Source organism: Ambystoma mexicanum, chromosome 14 (genome assembly GCF_040938575.1).
Source record: "Ambystoma mexicanum isolate Mex_15411 chromosome 14, UKY_AmexF1_1, whole genome shotgun sequence".
NCBI classification, from domain to species: Eukaryota; Metazoa; Chordata; class Amphibia; order Caudata; family Ambystomatidae; genus Ambystoma; species Ambystoma mexicanum.
Genome location: NC_090940.1, coordinates 404,459,542 through 404,480,427, shown reverse-complemented (window position 1 = coordinate 404,480,427; position 20,886 = coordinate 404,459,542). Strand labels below are relative to the sequence as shown.

The 20,886-nt window shown below is 47.9% G+C and overlaps 1 protein-coding gene across 1 annotated transcript in view; it reads right to left on the bottom strand.

The window, feature by feature from the left end:
- IVD (isovaleryl-CoA dehydrogenase) overlaps positions 1-20,886 on the bottom strand; it is a 919,837-nt gene that overhangs the window by 889,836 nt on the left and 9,115 nt on the right. The window lies entirely within an intron of this gene.

The window sequence follows — 20,886 nt, the reverse complement described above, 5'->3', positions numbered from 1 at the left end:
TTCCTCGTGACTTGCCAGCCTCGTGTTTCTCATCTAGTACTGCCAGCCTTCCAACTCATGCTCCAACTCCTTCTCTCTCTCCCCGCTTTACTACTGGGGCCTTCATGCCTCACAGGTTTGACAATGGACTTCAACTGTTACCATTAGCTTCAATTGCCCGACTCCTGCAATGGCTACTAGCCTTAATTGCCTGACTATTACATCTACATCACTCTTCAGCCCTCTTCCTCATCTCAGTTCCTCTAGGATTCTGGACATGTAGTTCTTTTAAACACAGTTAGGTTTTTCCACTTCTTCAGTTTGGCAAAGTGTCATCAAAAGGGTAGGATTATGGGTAAATTAAAAAGGGGGATCCCAGTCTTCCTGGTCTGTTGCCCCCCCAGATCCCCATGTGATCCTCCCGCAGTACACCACCTCCAGGGTCGGGCTCAGGAAGCACCTGCCTTTCCCTGGCCACACAAGGAGGGTCCCAGATCAGGTGTTTTGGGAGAATTCTATCATTCACAAAAGGTTATTACGGGTCCCTTATCCCTTTGCACATGGAATAAGGCCTTCTATGCATTCTTGATCAGTTTGTTCTTAAGCCGGTCTTATTATGGGTGCGTATTTGGTCGGGTGAGGACTACATGAAGTATGGAGGTGCACTAAAAGATGTGTTGTCCCATAATAATTTGAACTTGCTTGGGTGGTTTCGACATGTAAAGGATCTTGTATATAAGTTGGATCTGGAAGAGCTCTGGACGAGCCCTTAAGCCATTGATGTAACATGTAAAGAAATTGTTGTAGACACCTATACTCAGTATATGTGGGGTGATTATGTTACAAAAAAGTTAATCCGTGGGCTATGAGTACCCGATGTGTAAACATGTTTTATGATGGAGGAGTAATTGCATCTGGTAGATGATCCTTTATTTCATTTTTTAACCAGTTTTATTTCATTTTTTAACCAGTTTTATTTATTCATCGAGGGCAGGAACATAATCCAACATACATAAATCAATGCAATATCGCTTTACTACGACACTTGTGCAAAATTTCTGACTTCCTCCTAGCCAACAATAGATCTGGTGCCCCCGAGGTTTTAACAACTTATCTATCAACTATCCCTCCTCCCTCCTCCAACCTCCCTCCTCCCTCCCTCCCATCCCCTCCAAGTTCCCCAACTTGAATGTTCCCCAGCGTATCCCCATTTCAATTAGTGCTTTTCCGTTCTGCTTGGGGATGATCCTTTATTTCTAAAGATGTGCTTTGGAAATGTACCTCTTGCTACAGTTAAAGCAAAGTGGGACCTTAAATGTTCTCCAATGTGTCCCTTTTGTCCTTCTGAAAGGGAAACTGTACAGCTTTTTCTTTTAATTTGTCTGCAATACGATGCAATATGAAGAAGCTATTTAAAATCATGTATGAACAATAGGGTTATGCTGATGGCGATTGCTGCAGAACATTTATGTACAAGTGCTAAATTTGTTGGTGTTATTTTCATAGTTTCTACTTATTAAATGCATGGAAGAAAAGAGAATTCAGTTTAAGGATAGTGCAACAATCTATGTTTGACACTTAACCTGTTTTAATATCGACCGTTTTGGAAAATTGTAACTTTTTATCTCGTCATGCATATGGCTTTGTTATTATATTGTATGCTGTATAACTTTTATGGAATTTTATTTCCGAAATAAAATTTGTATTGTTTGGTCTGGCTGCAAGCCCCCTTAAGTTGGAGGAAAGAGTGGCCTGCTAGGGAGTAGCTCCTGGAATTCCATCTCCCCCAATGTTGCACACCAGCCAAGGCCACTGGCATCAGTAGAAAATATGCTAAGCAAGGCTGCTGCAGAGGAAACCTTCTCAGAAGATTCCCCCAGTCTAATAACCACTGCACCTTGTCCTTCAGCTCTGGCGTGATCGGAATCCTGTCCTGCAATGCATGAGATCTGTCCTCCAAAATCAGTGAAGATGAGGCATCAAAGGGGCGCATGTAAAGCTGTGCCCACTATCCTCAAACTCACTGGCTGCCATATGACCCCATTTACCGAGAATCTCCCCAGCTATCGATGATCTCTGTGACAACAAAGTCCCCCAAAGAATGCTGGGGCCAGCCTGCCCTATCCAACAGCAGCAACATCCATGTGCATTTCAGAACCTAGCCGAAAAGTATTGAAGGTCTTTTGACAGCTGCAGGTGAGGCTTCTCCAGGTTCAGCAAAAAATCCCAGATTCAGCAGATACCTCAAAGACTGCTGCACTCTGCACGCAATCTCTATATCCTGCAACAACAGATCCCTAGAAGCAGCCAATTGTCCAGGTATCGAAATACCTGTATCCCCAGTGCATGGAAGTTTAAGACTATCAGCCCCTCAACTTGGTAAACACTCCGGGAGTCTTTTTAAAGCCAAATGTCAAGTCTGAATCTGAAAATGCAGCAGCGGGCTGCATTTCCAGTTTCAGACTGGCATTTGGCCTCAAAAAGGCTAGGCTCCAAGAGGGTTTACCAAGGTGAGGGGCCGATAGTCTCACATCTCCATGCACTGGTGATACAGGAAATCGCAGAAACTTCTTATGCAACATCCCGGCACTTGAAAGTAGGCATCCTGCAAGTCCAGGGAAGCCAGAAAGTCAGATGCCCCTAACAGCAGAATAATCCTCTGTAAAATGCACGACAGATGACGGCATGGATGCTCAAAGAATACTTTATTTCTTTTATGCACAAAGAGTCCTTGTTCCTTGCGTAATAAACAATAACTTGCTGGGAGGTAGTTCCTTCACTACACTCAAAGCCTTGGGGTTAGTCTTTCCCTCTGTCGTCTCCTTCTATTCACATGAGCTCGGATAGCCCCACCATTCACCTCCTCGCTCCTCTTCTGGGGTCTGAAAACAACACACAGAGGAATTTCCGTTACTCCTTATATACTCTGTTATAGGCCCGGCCCCCACCAATCATAAGCACTTCCTGTCTTCTGATAGGTTGTTGACTAGAGGATCCACCCATTATAAGGAGGGCTGCCACCTCCACTTCCTCCCCAGCTGTGTCAGTTAGCAGGTTGTAACCACCCCCCCCTAATCCCATGTCCGTTCTGGCCTTGGGGGGCCTGCCGCCTCCCGACGCCTCTGTTCCCCGTCGGGGAGGGTGGACTCCGGTCTACCGCCCCTCCCCACCTCCATCCGGCGTCTCCCTGGCTCCGCCACCCCTCAATGGGCCACTCTCTGGGAGTCGAGGCGGCCATGGAGGCCGTGGCCACGGGATCATAAGGTGAGTTCTGCCGGTGTGGGGCTATTGGTGGGAGAAGGTCCAGAGGGACTTCTCTCCCTGTGGCTCTGGTCCAGCGGTCAACGCAAGGGGCACTGCCTCTCCCTGCGCGCCGCCGGACCCCATCTGGTAGTAGGGCAATCCTCTTCTAGCCGTCTGCGCCGGCTGCTGTGGCCGCGGAAAGAATGAGTCCTGCTTCGCCTCCGCCGAATCCGGCGCAGCTGTTAGCAGCGGCCGTGAAGCGAGGGCGTCTCGCCCTGAGTTTGCCGCTCCCGGATTACTTGATTTCGTTACCTCCCCGCAACCCGCCTTCTCGAGCGGGCCACCTCCCACTCTGTCCACGCCATTCTCACATCCTCTGAATACGCTCAATGTTGAAGTGCTGTGTCTGCACAAATTCAACCTCTTTAGATCTAGTACCAGCTGGAACTTGCATTTTGCCTCCAAGACCACAAAGATGATGGAATAAAAACATCAAATTCTCTCTTGAACCTTTCGAATCGCCACTTTCCTCAACTAGTCCTACACCCAGTTTACCAGTGCCAGGGATTTATTCACTTCCTCTTGGGACGGCAGCCACCATCGCTCCCAAAAGTAAAGGACAAGAGAAAGCTTTATCTTTTAGAAGCATTTCACAATCCTGTTCACCCAATCATCCTAGGATACTGCCCGCTACCCATGCAAGAGCCACCTGAGTTTGGCTCCCACACACCCAGCGTCAGGACTTTTGCAAATCTGCTGGAAAAAATGGCTTTACCCCACTTCTGAGGCAATTAATGCAGCCCTTGGCTGGATAGTTTGTTGTAGCTCCCTTTCGTGTAAGCTACCCACAGAATGTTCTCTGCTCCCCAGAAGCCCCAGTCTGAGGATTAGCGTTTGACCACCTGTGCAGCTTGTCTGCTGGTTTATCCATCTTGAACACCTGATGCACCTTCTCATCGGAGGAATCTCCAAATTCCATCTTCCCCTCAAAAAGTCAAAAAGGATCTTCGGAGCAGACGTCTTCCGATGCCCATCTGATTGTCAGATGTTGAGGTGCCAGTGACAGTGCCCAGACAGTGCTGCCCCCATAGACACTGCAGCTGCACTAACACCTTGCATGGCTCACAAAAGGGGACCCTTTCTAATGCAGAGTCCACCTTTCTGTACACCTAGTCCTGCAAAGGAGCCTCCTCCGCTGCCCTGGAAGTGCAGCACACAAGACTGGACAGAATCATGTCCACATGCAGAGTCTGCAGAAGTATGCCTCCTGCAAGGGAAACAAGTTGGACACGAAGCACTGCAACCTTCTCTGGTTCCTACTAGTCACACAGGATCTCTACCTTAATCTGTAGAAGCAAACAAAGCCCCATTTTGATGGCATTCCTTAAACTGCCTAGGGGAGGCCTGGCCCTGGCCCCCACCGCCGGAACAGCCAGCACCTCGTGGAAGCCCATATAGTGCGACACCAGAAGCACCACTACATCAATCACATCCAGGTTTTGAAATTAATAAATGAGCAGGAGCTAAAACCAGCTCCTGGGTGCCGCGTTTCACCCAGCCGGCAGGGGCTACCGCTGGAGAACCAGGAGCGAGTGCACAGCTTGCTGCAAATCTAACTTCTACAGGAGAGATAAACTTAACATTTGTGCCCATTAGCTATGATCCATTATGTCCAAATGTGCACTAGGCATGTCCTAATTATTCTTTATTAACATTCTCAAATATTCAAAGTTAATATCATATATGCATGTTCATAAGGCACCAGTTGGCCTGGGGAGCTACACGTAGCTCCTAGTAGCGGTTGGTGTCAGGCCAACCAGGCTCTTCTAGGCTAGAAGCAGAAGCTAAATAACTCCCAACAAATTCAAACCCTAGCATCTTTATCCAGATGTTTACCTCTGTGCTGCTCCTCCTTACCACTTTCCACGTCAAGAGGTTTTGGGCAAAGGAGGAAGCACCCTCCTGGACTCAAGCTGGCACGCCTTCACCCACAACACCTTCTGGCAGATGCAAACCAACTCCTTCTCAGACATCCCAAGGGTCAGCCTCTCACTTTTCTTCAGGTCCCTCCTAGTAGGAGGAGGAGAGAGAGCTCACAGAGGAATCCTCAACTGAGGACACAGGACTCCTCTTGGCCACACACTTCCGAGAACTCAGGGAGGCACCAACCAGAACCAACAATAATCCTGCAAGAATACCAACAGCCAAATCCCCAAACTGTTTCACAAACCAGCTAGCGCCATGCAGAACGCCAAACAACACGTGTGTGCCAACACCAGCAATAGGATGTGCCTTGGAACTGGAGGTGAACTTCCAGCAATGGTTAATATGTGGCATGGTGGAATGTTTGACTTAAATGGACCATTCGACTTTCACATTTCAGCTGAAAAGTTTTTTCCAAACCTTTTTAAACTCACCATAACTTTCTTGTTGTTTTAAAAACATGGCCCAATGCTCCTACCAGAAGGCTGTCAGGACAACTAGATACCTGGTTTCACTCTTATTAGGCATCATCAGTGCATTATAGTCCTGACAGACTTGCAAAATGTTTGTCTCGAGATGTATAAAGTAGAACAGCCCTCTAAGAAAAAAACCATTTCCCGGACAGAAAGGTTTGCATTTATGTTCATTTGCATACCCACAATACCTTGCTGATGTGACTAGGAACTGGAGGTGAACTTCCAGCAATGGCTACCAGGTGGCGTTTTAGAATGTGTTACTTGACTCAAATTGACTATTTTACATATATATTATAGGGCCCTATAGTTAAGGTGAGTCGGACTCCCATAGGCAACACGAAAAATTGAATTACTAATAACTTTTGACTCATGCAATGGATTTGGCTGAAATTATGTAGACAATTAGGGACACGTTCAGAATCACCCCACCACCTGCCTCAGCCCCCCCAAACTGCAAAGTTTGGGAAAGATTTGTTAAAAAATAAAAATGTTGACGAGACCACAAGGGGGCGCAGGGAAACATGGGCTTTTAGAACTTGGCTCCCGCACCCTCCAGTACAAAGGAGATGAGATAGAGCAGAGCCAGACTGCCTGCATACCGACAAGTGGTGGGAAGTAGTGGCCGAAGGGGAGATGAGCCCCCAAGCGAAACGAAGTAGACCGAATTGGAGCCGGAGCACACCAAATTGGAGCCGGAGCGCTGATTCGCTAATCAGCCGGTGGAGGAAGCAGCGGGGCCATATTGCAGCTTCAGGCCCTCAGCGGCCCTGGTCCCCGGAAGAAGTTGGAGCACCTACGAGGGACAGTGCGAGCCCCCGGAGACCCATACCAACTTGAGGGACGGGGAGACCCGTGGTGAGGCTCAGCAGCAGTGAAGCAACATTCGAGGAGGTTAACACAGCGAGGGAGTGTGGCCCAGACCCATCGAGAAGTGCAGGAAGGCGGCTCTGAATACTGCGACACAGGACGTTGAGACTGCAGCGGGGGAAGAGTAGCCCGCGGAAGGCGACAGGGAGTGTACGGGAAGTCCTATGGGCATGCTACACCCGGGCCCACTCGGATGGGAGGCCCGGGGCCGTAAACTGGAAGGTGGGGGTTTGTGCTGAGTCCGGTGGGGCAGTGCCTTTTGGCGCTGCCCCACTTAGCATGCACATGGTGGGGGACGGGCTGCTGGGTCCCTTAACAATAGGAACCCAGACAGCGCGTCTCCCGCACAGGAGGGTGAGGTGAGAGCGGCAGGTGACAACCGGTAGTCCCTGCCCCCTGTCACCTTGCCCTCCATACTTCAAAGGCCCCCCTTCCCATCCTGTCGGATGCAGAGCGGGGGCCTTTTGAAGTTCAAAGAAAGGGCCGCCTTGCCCCCAGGCCGAATTTTGCCTTTATCTGGCAGGGGCAAGGTGGCCCTTCTCATGCTTCCTCCCCGTCAGCCACGAACAGCAGCAGGACGGCTGCAGGTCTAAAAAACCATCCCTCCCACCCTGCAAATAACTGTAAGGAAAGCTATAGCGAGGGCCAGGTAGAATATGGAGCACAATCATAATAATAGGGGAGGCTAAAACGCCTCACTTTAAAAATAAACATAAAAATTCAACTCCAAGAAGGGCTTTAAAAGATACCGGGGGTCTTTTGTCTATTAGTTAATCTTCTAGGAAAATACAGTTATAGAAGACCCAGGCGCTCAGAATCCAACAGATAACATCAATACAGGTGGGAGCTCTAGGGGTCTTACAAAACTGAAAAGGAGAGAGGAACTTGAGCAGAAACATGTACTAGTAAGCCTCAAGTATCCACCTCCATGCATGCAGAGGGGGGGTCTCACCACAAGTGGATCAGGAGCAGGGTAAGTCCTAGTAAGGCTCCGGAACCCACCCCTCGCATTTTTTATCCAAGATAAGCGCACTGGGGTACGCAAGTGGATCGTGGGCAGGGGAAGTTCCCAGCTAAGCCCTTAGAACCCACCCCAGCAGCGAAATCGTACAACACAAGCACTGAAGGGGTTTCACAATACAAGTGGATCAGGAGCAGGGAAAATTCTAGTAAGGCTCTCTTTTTGAACCCACTCCAGCTGTAAAAACAAGCAGCCTTAAGCGCTGAGGGGTTCTCACAATGCAAGTGGATCGGGAGCAGGGTAAAAACCTAGTAAGGCTCTTTGAACCCACCCCGGCTGTAAAAACAAGCAGCCTAATGCGCGGGAGGGGTCTCATAGCACAAGTGGATCAGGAGCAGGGAAGACCCTAGTAAGGCTCCTAGAACCCACCCCCCGAGGAAATAACTAGCCCACAAACGGAGCGTGGGGGCTTCAAAAACTCAAGTGGAGCATGTGTGTAGAAAGTGCCAAATTCATCTCCAAAGAGTAGACCAAGAGGCTAAAACGCCTCCATCCATGGAAAACTACATAACACATGATCAAAAAATCAAAATGGCTCCAAGAACACATCCCGAGGAGTATCAAGTGAAAGGCTTCACAACGGGGGGTTTTGTTTTATCAAGAAATGTGGATCAAGAGCCATAACTTCAGCGAAAATCACCCTGTGAGCAAGAGAGGGTGCAAGTGCTAAACCTGGTCAGGTTGGACAGCAATAAAAGGCACATAAGCGCACACCTCCCCACCTCACTTGGAAAGGACAAGAGAAAGCAGGCAGAACCTGCTCCAAAAGACAAGCAATTTATGAACATGTCACAGCTCACACGCTGGGGAGAAACAATTGTCACAAGCTTTCATATGAATGGCGGCAGGGATCAGCCTCGAGCGGCCCCTAATTGGGATTAGGGCCCCCCGCTCACCTGTTCCCTCTGTCCCCAAAATATAGTATTGTTATCCTTATGTGATGTTATGGCTGGTTTTTCTTTTGCACCATGGCTGGTACTAAAATAAAGCTTGTGGCCAAAGTTTTCCACCTCACATCCTGGTTTTCAGTTTCCTCATTCCTGCAACTGTCATTGCTGTATTGCCTGTCACGTCACACTTGTCATCCATGACACCCGTCACCCGCATACCACTCCCCAGCACAAAAACACTTTCAGGCTTATGGGGTCCAGATATAGTCCCAACCCCCCACAGAAAGGAGGCAGTAGGAGTGAGCCTGAACCTTCAGGGGAGACCGTAAGGGTGCCCAGTTTATAAATAAAGAGCTCTTTTTTCTCCTTCCCTTGTTGCGGCCTCCACACCGTGTGTAGCCTTTACTGGCTGTCCCAACAGCATAGAGAACTGGGCGCCCCAGTCTTTGTCAGCAGCGGTGCCGCCGATCAGAGCAGCATGGTGCACATCCTCAGACTCCGGACAGCGAGGTACGTGAACGCAGCCGAACATCTGGGAAATGGTGTTCCCAACGTCTGGGAGGTTTTGCGGCCTCTGGGGCTCCCGTGGGAAAGGATTGGCTGGGACCTCGGACAGACACCCCCGGCGACCCACTCCCCTACAGGAGCGGGCGGCATGAGGTAGAATGTGTGACGGGACACGTAGCCGGAATCGGGACACCAGGAGCTGGCCTCCCCGCGTGACGGCCCTGCACCCTATGTACCTTCCAAACTGCCTGCCTGGGAACATGCATCCGAGGAAGTCCCCGATCAGTCCGTGCCTGCTTTGCTCTGACCAGTGTACCAAATTCCGGCCCACACACCGACTACTCAGTCCCCATGCTTATGCTATGGGACGGAGCCCTGCAGCGGCTATACTGAAAGAACATGGAGGTAGCAGGACTAATGAACGGATAGCTCGGCAGGAGGGAGGCCAGCACAGAGGGCGAGTGAGCGGGCATTTTACGGAGCCATCAAGCGGACGGGCCCCATGAGAGGTCTGTGTCCATAAGGGGAACGCTGGAGGAGGTGCACAGCCAGCAGCAGAGCAGACATTGGCAGTGGGTGACAAGTGAAGCCCAGCCTTAGGGACTCCAGAGGTCCGACCGTTATCTTCCCGGTCCACTCTGGACAATTCAAGCACCCGGACAACTCGGCGACCCAGCAGCATGGGCCTGCCTTGATTGCTAACACCGACAGGCAGCAGCAACAGAGATCCACGTGGGCCACCAAATATTAATTCACATGCCAGAGCCAAAAGTATTGGGGAAAAGGCTGCTTGGATTCATGGAAAGTGAGGTGCGCTGCATGTGACTGGACCCCTCAACCGCAGTTGGAAGCGGGTGCCATCAGCGCGCGGCCAGGTTAGTGAAGGCGAGGGGGCGGGATCTTGGAGGCGCACACGGTGCCTTGCTGCCACTTCTCCTCCTGAGGGAAGAGACAAAGTGTTCCCTGAAATCAGGGGGCCATACGCTGGACAAGGCCCCTTGGCACCAGAGACTATCCGCTCCAGAACAGTCACTCGACTGCAGCACGTACTCACAAGCACGACTTTATACGGAAGCGCTACCCACAATCGCTGCAAGCACCACGCGCAGGGGTCCATAGTCAAGTGCCGGCTCAGGTACAGGGTCAGAAGGCGTCCACCACCAGCACTGGTTCCTATAAGATCTAAGTGCCGGGAGAGCTGGGCCCTGCAACCGCATACAAGTTACAGGAGTTTTGCTGCACAAGTACAAACATGGCAGCAAAACATCCAAACAGAGCTGCCATGCATACCAGGAGCAGATCAAGCAGATCAAGATGCATCCACAAAAGCAGATATACGGCTACTCCTGGAAGAAAATCGGGTTGTGAAGAGCGGCATGGCATCCACAGTGAATGCTTTACAAGACAGAGTCAACACAATCAAAGACAGGTTAGAAGCTCTGGAAAACTACTAGTGTCTAGTCACCTAGTGGAGATGAAAACAGAAGGTTGCTTCCAGGGCTCGTAGCAAAGAAATGTAGACCTGGCAGCCAAGGTTGACGACCTCGAGAATCGGGAGAGGGGATCGAACATACGTATTCAAGGCCTTAAGGAGGCACCAAATGAAACCCCATCAAGCCTGGAAAGGCAAGTAAAAGCCTTAGTCAACTCTATCATCACCTCCCCCGTAACGCCGGACCTGGAGTTTGAAAAAGTGCATCGGGCAGGTTGCCACCCAAATGGACCGAGGTCGGTCCTAGCGAAATGTCATCATTACAGGCACAAAGTCGAAATTGCACCGTGGCCGAGAGAGCTAGATCACATCGACTTTGAGGGCTCACGCGTAAGAATCTTCCAGGACCTCTCAGCTGCTACACTCACCAAAAAGGAGGGCTTGTCGCCCACCTACTTCATGGCTACGTCAACAAAGAATCTTCTACAGATGGGGCTTTCCCTTTGCGCTATCCTTTGAACATGGCAATGAGGAGTACAGGGTGGTTTCTACAGAGGAAGCGAACAGTGGGCTACAAGGCCTAACAGCAGGAACAGGGGGAGTTGAGATGGAGGAGCTCCCGTCGTCCTCTGATCCACCTAGGAAACAATTGGGTCCTTGACCCAGTAGAGGGTGTGCCAAGGGTACCAGAAAACTGAGATTTAACACTCCATGAGATGCCGTGAACAATTGACTGGACTTGTACTGACATTTTGTATCCCTAACAACGCCAAGGGATGCGTCTTGGCAGGGCAACAAGAACTCCCTGAAGAGACCAGAGTACTGACCATGGACAAAGGATGAAAACCTGACTTTTCTCTTTTCTTCTTTTTCTGGGCTGAGTTGTTAAGTGTTGACGGCAGAATGTTACCGCTGATGGAATGCAAGCATGTTGTAGTTAACCAAGTTGAGGGTTTGGGGGACTTCCACATAGTGTGGCCCTATGTTTTTTTCTAGGGCATCTCCAGTCACATGGGGGAACTACTCTCTGTTTTTTGGGGTCAGGGGTTAAGGGGGGATAGATTTCATGAGGGGCAGGTGTTCAGAAACCAGGTGTCTTCAGCATAAATCACACTTTCATAAATCGGCACGCAGTGCAATCGCAGGGACAGTACTTTGGAGGGGAGACCAGACACCTCAGGGCACAGCGAACATGGGCACGAAAAGGCGAACACAGGGGCTAGGAATGCAGCCGTGCACGAGATCTGTTAAGACCCAGGGGGATGGTGGCTAACTGAGTTCGATTTGGGTCCTTAAATGTGCAGGGCCTCAACTCACCCCAAACAAGATCAATGCTGCCAAGGGCATTTAACCAGTCCAGCTTAGATGTCCTCTTTGTACAAGAAACCAAATTTCGAGGTGGAGAGGAAATTACCCCTAATGGAGGGCGACTGGGAGGGGGAATCTGGCCATCTGGATCTACCAAAAAGGGAGGGGTGGGCATGTTGTATCGGGCATCACTGGGATTGCAGATCACACAAATTAAATCCAGAGAAACAAGGACGGGATGTACCTAGTAATAAACGGGATCAAACGTTCGAGAGCAGTCACACTGTGCTCCCCTTATGCGCCCAATTGTCAAGAACTCACTTTCAGCAAGGTGCTCTTTGTTTTACTAGACAAATGGAGAACAGGGGTTCTGAATTGTGGTGGTGACTTTAACATTGAGATGGACCCAGCTATGGACTGGGAGTCATACAGGGAGGGAACCGTCCCGGCCCTGGGGAAAGGGCTTTTCCAAAACCTTGTGCAAGAACACCTCATGGTAGATATGTGGAGAGCCTGCTACCCACAAACTAGAGCATGCACTTCTTATTTTACTCTCCCCTGCACCAAACGTTCACCCGCATTGATTATAACTTTCTAGAGGCGGCACACAAGCGCAACATTGTGAGTGCATCCATTGATTTAGTGGGTTGGTCAGATCACGACATGAGCATGATAAACCTAGACCTAAGCCCGGACACGGTGACAGACAAAAGATGGATCTGCAATGACACGCTATTTAAAGACCAGGTCTTTAGGAACTCACTTGATGTCAAAATCAGGGAATTTTTCAAACGAAATGACACTGCGATACTTCCCAACCCACAGTTTGGGAAGCGGCAAAAGCTACGCCGATTAGGGTGGGGGGTTCTGATGGCACAGGGGACTTTGATGAAGGGAACTAGATTGCTGCGGGAAACATTCCTAAGGAGAGAAATAAGAAACAAAAAAGCAGACCTAACAAGCGGGCTGGATGACTCAGCAACGACACTGGCAGATATAAAGAAGCTTAGGCAGGAACTTAAAGAACTGTGGAGTGGGAAAGCATTGACACATCTACGGTAAGTTAAACAAACGTTTTATGAAAAAGGGGACAAGGCCCACACACTATTAGCAGCCACACAGAGGACAAAGAGCCGAAAGAGTGGTATATAAAGTCAAGGATCAGTAGGGGCAGATTAAGTCCATTGAAATTATGGCCCGTCCAGTTCTATAAGCAATTGTACACCTCAGATAGATCACCCATGAAAATATGGAGAATTTTAGAAAAATCAAAAATTCCATCACTCCAAAGCCCAGATAACGACCAAGTGAGCGCCCTGGTAACAGTGGAGGAAGTAAGCGTTGCAATTCGAAACTAAAGGCAGGATCAGCGCCAGGGCAAGACGGCTTCACCCCAGCATTTTATAAAGCCTTCAGCGGAACAGTGGCTCCCTTCTTGACCCTTCTTTTCAACGATATCATGGAGTCAGGCTAGGCCCCAGAATCTTTCACAAAAGCCTGTATTATCGTTCTCCCAAAAGAAGCGAGGGACAAATAAGAGTGTGGTTCCTACAGGCTAATATCTTTGTTAAACTTTGATGTCCGAATCTATGCCAGCATCCTCGCTAATAGGTTAAGTGGGGTGCTGCTGAAGCTTATACACAATGACCAGGTTGGCTATGTGAAAGGGCGTCAGAGTTCTGACAATATCTGCAAAACGCTGGATCCGATTGCGTCAATTGACCCTCAAGACTCAAACCCCACCCTTATCTCAGTGGACGCTGAAAAGGTATTCGACAGGGTCGAGTGGCTGTTCATGCTAAGAGTATTGCAAAATGGCAATCTGGTAGCACACTGTATTAGGGGTGCACAAGCTCTATACTGCAACACAAGAGAAAAGGTGGTGGTTAATGGCGTGGCATCCCCCCTTTTGCCTTGCACCGAGACCCCAGACTCGGGGGAAGTACAAAAGTTCTGGAAAGAGGTCCAGGGATAGATAAAAGCCCTGGATGGATGACCCTTAGCACCTTTGATTGATGGATGCCCCTTATCACCTTTGATTTTTGCTTTGGTTATGGAACCTCTGGCCCAGGCATCCGGGAAAATGACACAATCACTGGGATTACCAAACCTGGTAAGGGATACAAATGGCAGAAGATGTCCTAGTATACCAGACTCAGCCATCTCGGTCCTTTCCTGCTCTTTCAGCCACAATTGCGGAATATGGGATCCACTCTGGCTTTCGAATCAATCTAAACAAAACAGTCATCCTGCCACTGAAGGAGAGTGGATCCCTCTCAGAAAACCTATTGAGCAGCTGGGGCCTGAAGCAGATCAGGAGGGCATCCAATATTGGGGGGTAACCATTGAGAAGCAATTAGGGGACTCGTACCAGGCCAATTTCATCCCTCTTTGGACAGCAATTAAAAATAAAAAAAAGACATCCAGAAATGGTCCAATATAAAGGAAGGCTCACAACTATTCAAATAAATGTTCTCATGCGGCTTCTCTTCCTTATTAGTCTCTCCAAGTGGCACTGCCTGATCCTTCCACGTGGAAGTCAAGCGCTCATTATTAACCTTTCTGTGGGAGGGGAAAGAGACCTCATGTGGCTTACAAAATGTTGATCCTCCCAAAAGGCAAGGAGGCATGGCATACCCAGACTTTTACAAGTACTATAGAGCAGCACAATTCTGTGTGTTGCTGGACAATCTGAGACCAAGTAATGGGTACACCTGGAGAATGGATATTTCACAGCAGTCACTCAGGAAGAGTGGCTATGGGCAGCCCTCCAGATAACGTGCGTATTGTGCCTTTTTACGCATGTAATTATGGCCAATACGAATGATTTCATTTTCTACTGCGTACCGTGTACACTTTATTTATTTATTAAAAAAACACTTTCCACCACTAGATGGCACTGTAGTGTTTCTTTTGTCATCAGCAGCATAGCAAGCCAGCAACACAATAAAGTATGCACACTTTTAAAATGTGTTCATACCAATAAACGTCTAATAGCCTGATATGCTAAAAAGAAAAGTTGCTTTGATGTCCTTAGTTGAATGTTCTTTAACCATGCATAACACGCTGGAGGTTTGTGACGAATCTCCAAACCTAAGTGAGTTTATGGCACAACTTATTATTATTTTTTTTTTTTAAATGCTGAAAATAAAAGTTGGTAAATCATTATGTTTTGCCTTTTGCATCTTATAGTTTTCCATTCAGGATGTGGAAAATAGAGGAACGGTGATATTATTTTGGCACAAAATGCTGTTATAAGGATTTACATGTTGTCATAATGCTTTACTATGCAATTTATTTATTTTGGAATTAAACTCTATGGGACAGTGTTATTGTAGGTCTTGACACCCAAAACTTACATTTTTGTTCCAAGTAAAATGTGGAAGAAGGTGGCCGTGCCCAAATTGAAAGTGCAGCTTAAAATCCCAGCTTTGCTGTTTAGCGCAAGTGTGTGATGCTGGGAAAATAATGTTATCTCACCGTGACTTTAATTGCAAAAATTGGAGTGCTTATAAATGATTAGGTTTAAACCCTTACAATAGGACAGTTTTAATAAGTGTAGGGACACATTGGTGTATCCTGGTGCTCCTCTGCTAGTGGCACCAATACTGCTGCTTAGAATTGAATTATTGCTACACTGGCCCTCCCCCATTCTTGTAACACTGGATTTGACAGGCATACATAGTCCCACCAGCCAGTCAGTGCACCAGAGATTCTAGTATAGCGTACTGTGGTAGAACCAACATTACATTTTCTCCCCTGTTGCTCCCAGCCACTGAAGGTGCTTGGGCCATCCAGAGTACTACCCCACACTCTGCAATGTACTGTTTTGCTATGATATTGAGTCTTTCATTGCACACCATTTGCCATTTCCACACTTTCTAGGACCTTCAGGTTCATGAAGAAGTGGGTGTTTCAGACTCAAAGGAGAGAGCAGTTAAAGGATTGTAACATTGAAGCTGCACTATAAAAGTCTTATTACAATGTGTAATGAAGTTATAAATGTCTCTACACAAGTAAGTTTGCCATTCCTCCACAGTCTCTGAAGTTAGCGCCCCCCTCCCCAACATTTGAAGGGTTAGCCCCAGCCTAAATTTTTGCCTAGGTACACTCCTGGATGTGCGCACTTGCATTTTGATAGGCAGAGTGGTGAGGCAAGCCATTCCCCGAAACTGCCGGTGTTCAAGTTTTACTGTGTTAGTTCAGAAAAATGTACTTTAACAAACGCAGTAAATCTTTAAAGGTGTTACTTTCAAGAAAGTCTTCCATCACCTCTCTGCATATTGTGCTTTAAAATATACTATTCAATAGTTGGTCACCACACCAGACCACGGGGGGGAGAACAGTGGAGGCAGAGCCTCCAAGTTTGCCCTGCCTATTTTCTGAAGTGGCCCCTCCCATCACGACTTACTTGTCGCCCCCCGAAATGTAGGTTTTGTTGTGCCCTTGCATGGGAGGGAGGTCAGGTAGGTTGGCTTACTCTCACAAGTCACCAGCTACCCCCCTCTCCCCTCAAAGTGCTGAAATAAAGGGACGGGAGCCAAAACATCTGGAATTATTCCTTTACTTGCTGCACCATGGCCCGTTGCAAACCTGCTCTGAAATGTATAATTTATAAAGTTATGCTGGCTGTAGTAAGACGTGTGCTTGCTGTTGGGCAATACCACGAGGGATGGGCCATTACCCTATGCAGGGATGAACGATGCCATTAGCCTGAACTGAATATATTTGCCAATACCACATGCAGGGAGGCCATGTGCCACTAGTGCATGCAGAAAAGAGATGCTCAGTTAGCATGTGCAGAGAGGAGATGTGCTGCTGCATGTGTACGGAGGCTATACCAATAACATGTGGAACGGGAGTATGTGTTCTTAAATAGCGCTTTTAGCCAAATTCCTTCAGCTTTTAAACACTGTGGTAAAAGTTATTATCCCATTTCGAATGGTACTTGATTTATTACAGCAAAACCGAGCAGAATGCCAGGGAAGCACTGTTGGACATTGTGGTGGGGGTTGGTGAGCACATGTTCGAGTCAAGCTGAATAAGGAAAGGGGAGGGGGGAAAATCGGGTACATTTGGCCCCAGTACATTTTGGCCATTTCCAGCACTGACAGTAATTTTTGTGTGAATGGTCATTCTTCATTATTGCATTTATTGTAAGAAAGAAGCGACTCCTCTGCGGTCTTCCCTCTGCGCCACACCCATCAAGTGTGCGTCACGTAATTGGAACTTGGTAAGTGCAGGCCGCCCTCCTGCCCGGTAGCTTTTCATCCTTTCTTTGGATGCAACGTTAGCATGTCCGTTTCCAACATTAGCCTGTGCAGAAGGGAGCCCTGCCGTCAAGACTGGCAGAGAGGAGATGTACCGTTATAGCATGGGCAGAGGAGATGCTACGCTAGCACTTGCAGAGAAGAAATGTCCCCATAGTACGTACTTAATAAAGATGTGTCATTTGCACGTGCCATGGAACAGAAGTGCAATTAGCACGCAGAGCCGAGATGTGCCATTAGCATGTGGACAGACAGGATGAAGTTTGCACATGCTAACTGCACATCCCGTCGCTGCACAGGATGTGCAGTTGGAACGTTCAGGGATGGGATGTGCAGTTAGCATGTGCAGAGAGGGTATGTCTCATTAGCATGTGCGTAGAGAAGGCGTGTCGTTAGCATGCACATCTCCGTGCACATGCGTGCATTTAGCACGCATGTACAGAGAGCTGTCCAACTAGTATGTGCACAGAGAAGATGCACCATTAGCAGACGAGAAGAGATGTGCCAATAGCATGTGCAGGGAAGAGGTTTTAGGTCACTATAGGTATAGAGATGTCCTGTCAACGTGTGCAAATATCAGGCTTGCTAAACAGAACGTGTTCTATCAATACGTGAAAACAATGTCTGCCATTAGCATATGCATAGAGATGTGCGGTTAGCATGCGCACGGTGTAAAGGTGCAATTTACACATGCAAATTACACAAATTTGCTCTTCAAATGCTAACAGCACATCTCTGTAAATGCTGAAAGGAGGTGTGCCTTTACCATGTGCACAGAGTACGACACGTGTCATACTCGTTAGTATGTATCAAGAGGCGATGCGGAGGATATATGCCATTATCAAGTGGAGTGATGTGCTGTTAAAATGTGCTCATTTGTAACATAAGGGATAGCCTGTAGTCGGGCAGGACATGAAGGCTAGATAAGTATTTTGTACAGGGGGGTAGTCTTGTCCTCAAACATTTGTACTACAATGGATAGTTGTAGTAACAGTTTCAACACATCTCCATATAAAGTTTTAAGACATCTGTATAAGTATGTATCATTGGAGGAAAGTGCAAATCCAAATCCTGGAGAAAACACGATTTCAATGACCTTTACTAATTAGGTCGCAGGTTTCAAACATTGGTGACTCAATGTACATAGAAAAAGTTGAACATGCAAAGAATTTTTGAACATGAAAAGAAAGTGGAATCCACCTTGTCACCCACTTTTGGTCCCCCAAAAATCACTGCCGAGGAGAGTGCACGAACACCCGATACTGGCGGTGTTGTGGATTCTGTGGAAAAAGAACCCAGACATGAGCGGTGTCTCCACGTGGCCCTCTCCCCCAAGCTGCATCTGGGCGCCTCCAGTAAGAGATTTCATAGCAGACCCAATTCGCTTTCAACGACAATAAACGCAGGGTTTGGTCAGGGGGGGCAACTGTGGAAGGAGGGGGTCTTTCTGACAAAGGAGAAGCTAGAATGAGCCCAACAAGGCCAACAGATCTAACCATTGTTATACATGCAACTAAAAAGCGTGCTTACAGACCCACGGTGGAACAAACTACCCCAGAGACAACTCACTCCCTTTGAGAGCGTGCTGAACACTCACATGGGCTCAAGGGGGTTGATTGCAAAACTTTATGGTACATTGCTGGAAAGGGGACACCTGCCTACTCCACGCTCTCAAACTCAATGGAAGCGAGACCTGGGATGGGACAGTAATCCAGAGGGTTGGGGCGCAGTCTATAGAGCAGTCTGGATCTCCACCATTTTGGTCCAATACAAAATGCTAACAGTAGAGTAGACTGCTTATGCAATGGCACCTCACCCCCCAACAGACTGGCAAAAATGTGCCCGGCGATAAGCCCATATTGCTGGGAGGATGGCCACAGATTAGCAACTATTGGCGCCAATGGTGGGATTTTGCCAAAGCCCAGACCTACTAAAAGGAAATTCTGTGTTGGATTCACGACAGACGGAATCGGGAGAGTAGCGTTCCCACTCCTGGTTTGTTTGGTGTTGAGCTCGTAGAAGACCAATATTTAGTGTTACTACACATGCCTAGAAACCTACTCCTAGCTGCTCGGGTATGTGTAGCCATACGGTGGAAGGGGGACATGCTCCCAACAAAAAAGGAATGGCTGTGTAAACCAAAGGAGATATACAACATGGAAAGCCTCACAGCAACATTGATGGAATCACACTTGCACATAGACACAATGTGGCTCCCATTTCTGGAGTATTGGGAACAGAGTAAACGTGCAATTCCAAATGCCCCTTTACCCACAATAGATTGCAGTACCCCACTTAAGAAGTATGACCCGGAGAAGACATAGCTAGGTGAAGGCATTGTATAAACAGAAAGTTGAATGAACCAGAGGCTAGACATTGAAGTTGGCAATGGGAAAAGTAAAGTCAGGAATAACCCATATGAGGTAAAGGAGAATGTGAAAGGTGATACTGAACCCCAGACCAGACCCTGGGAAGGGGAAAAAAAAGAAAGGACGGCTCTCACCACACAGTGGAAATAACGGAATGGCAAAGCTCAAAAAGTGGACTTTAAGGGACACATGGTTTGACTAACTGGAGGTGAAGTGGGGGAGGGGGGAGTTCGGGTTGGGGAGGGCGGGGAATTTTCAAAAGAATTAGACAAAAGCAAAGTATGTAATAATGTAATGGTTGTGTTTCATTTCATTGTGTTAATCTGCTAATTAAACAAATAATTTTCTTTTAAAAAGTTAAGAAAAAAATTAAATAAAGTTGCGGCCTAATTCTCATTCATTTTCCCCAGACAAAAAAGGTCAATTTTTGCCCGAACGCACAGCCCAAACTGCTGGATGGATTTGGACCAGGTCCGAAACAACTTGGGCATGAAGCATTAGGGGTTATTCTGCACAGTCATTTTTTTTAATATTTAAAGGGGTACCCCTTCCATCCCCACATTTTCTATCTTCCATGGTGCATTGCAGGATCATGGTTTTCAGAAATGAAAAAGCCACCATCTTTTTGTTTCCTCAATGGGAGCGATAGCAGCGGGTATCGGAAAAATTAACACAGAAAAAGGGCCTTTGCAGGTCAAAAACATTCAAATGCCATCAGGCTAGAGGTGGGGGTGGCAAGAGGACACCAAGTGAAATTTGGGAGTTGGAGGGGGTCTAGGGACTGAGTTTGCAACACAAAGCTTTTCTGTAAACTCGGCTATAGCTGCAAATACCCGACATCTCACAGCAAACGGCATCACAGAAACACTGTTGTGGGGGGAATGGGAGAGGGCAGGGGAGGTGAAGAGGCCCTCAGTGGATTGGGGGAGCAGGCACAGATGAGGGGGGGCACTTGGTGAGGGCCAGAAAAGCATTTTTTCAGACTGTTTTTCCGATATTCACGGCCTTGGCTATCTGTAGTCCATACTAAAATAGGCATCCAGGTCTCCCATTGATGCAGTAACTGGGACCGACCCAGCTAGGCTTCAAAGAGAGGAAGGGGCCAGCCACCTCGGGCTATGTTGCCCAACAGATGAGCACTAGTTACAAGACCACTAAGAGCAACATGGCCTGAGGGTGCCAGCCCCTTCCTCACTTTGAAGCTAAGCTGGGTTGGTCCCGGGTACTGTATGAAAGGGAGACAGACCACAGTCCCGGATGCCGTGTTTTCTCTTAGTTTTAAATATCTCAGAACACACAAAGAAAACACATGGCATCCGCATCATTATGTTTTAAAACCGTGCTACTGTCAGTCCTTGAAAGTATTGCACTCTAAAGGTCAAACTGCCATGAGGCCCACATGAAAAGAATAGCTCTCTCTGGGTAAAGAGCTGCATACTTGGAGAATTGCAACTCCAGCTGGCACGTCAAAGGCATGTATATATCACAATATGGTTTAAAGATCTATGTTCCCAGTGCTCGCTGAGAGACCATGTTTTGCC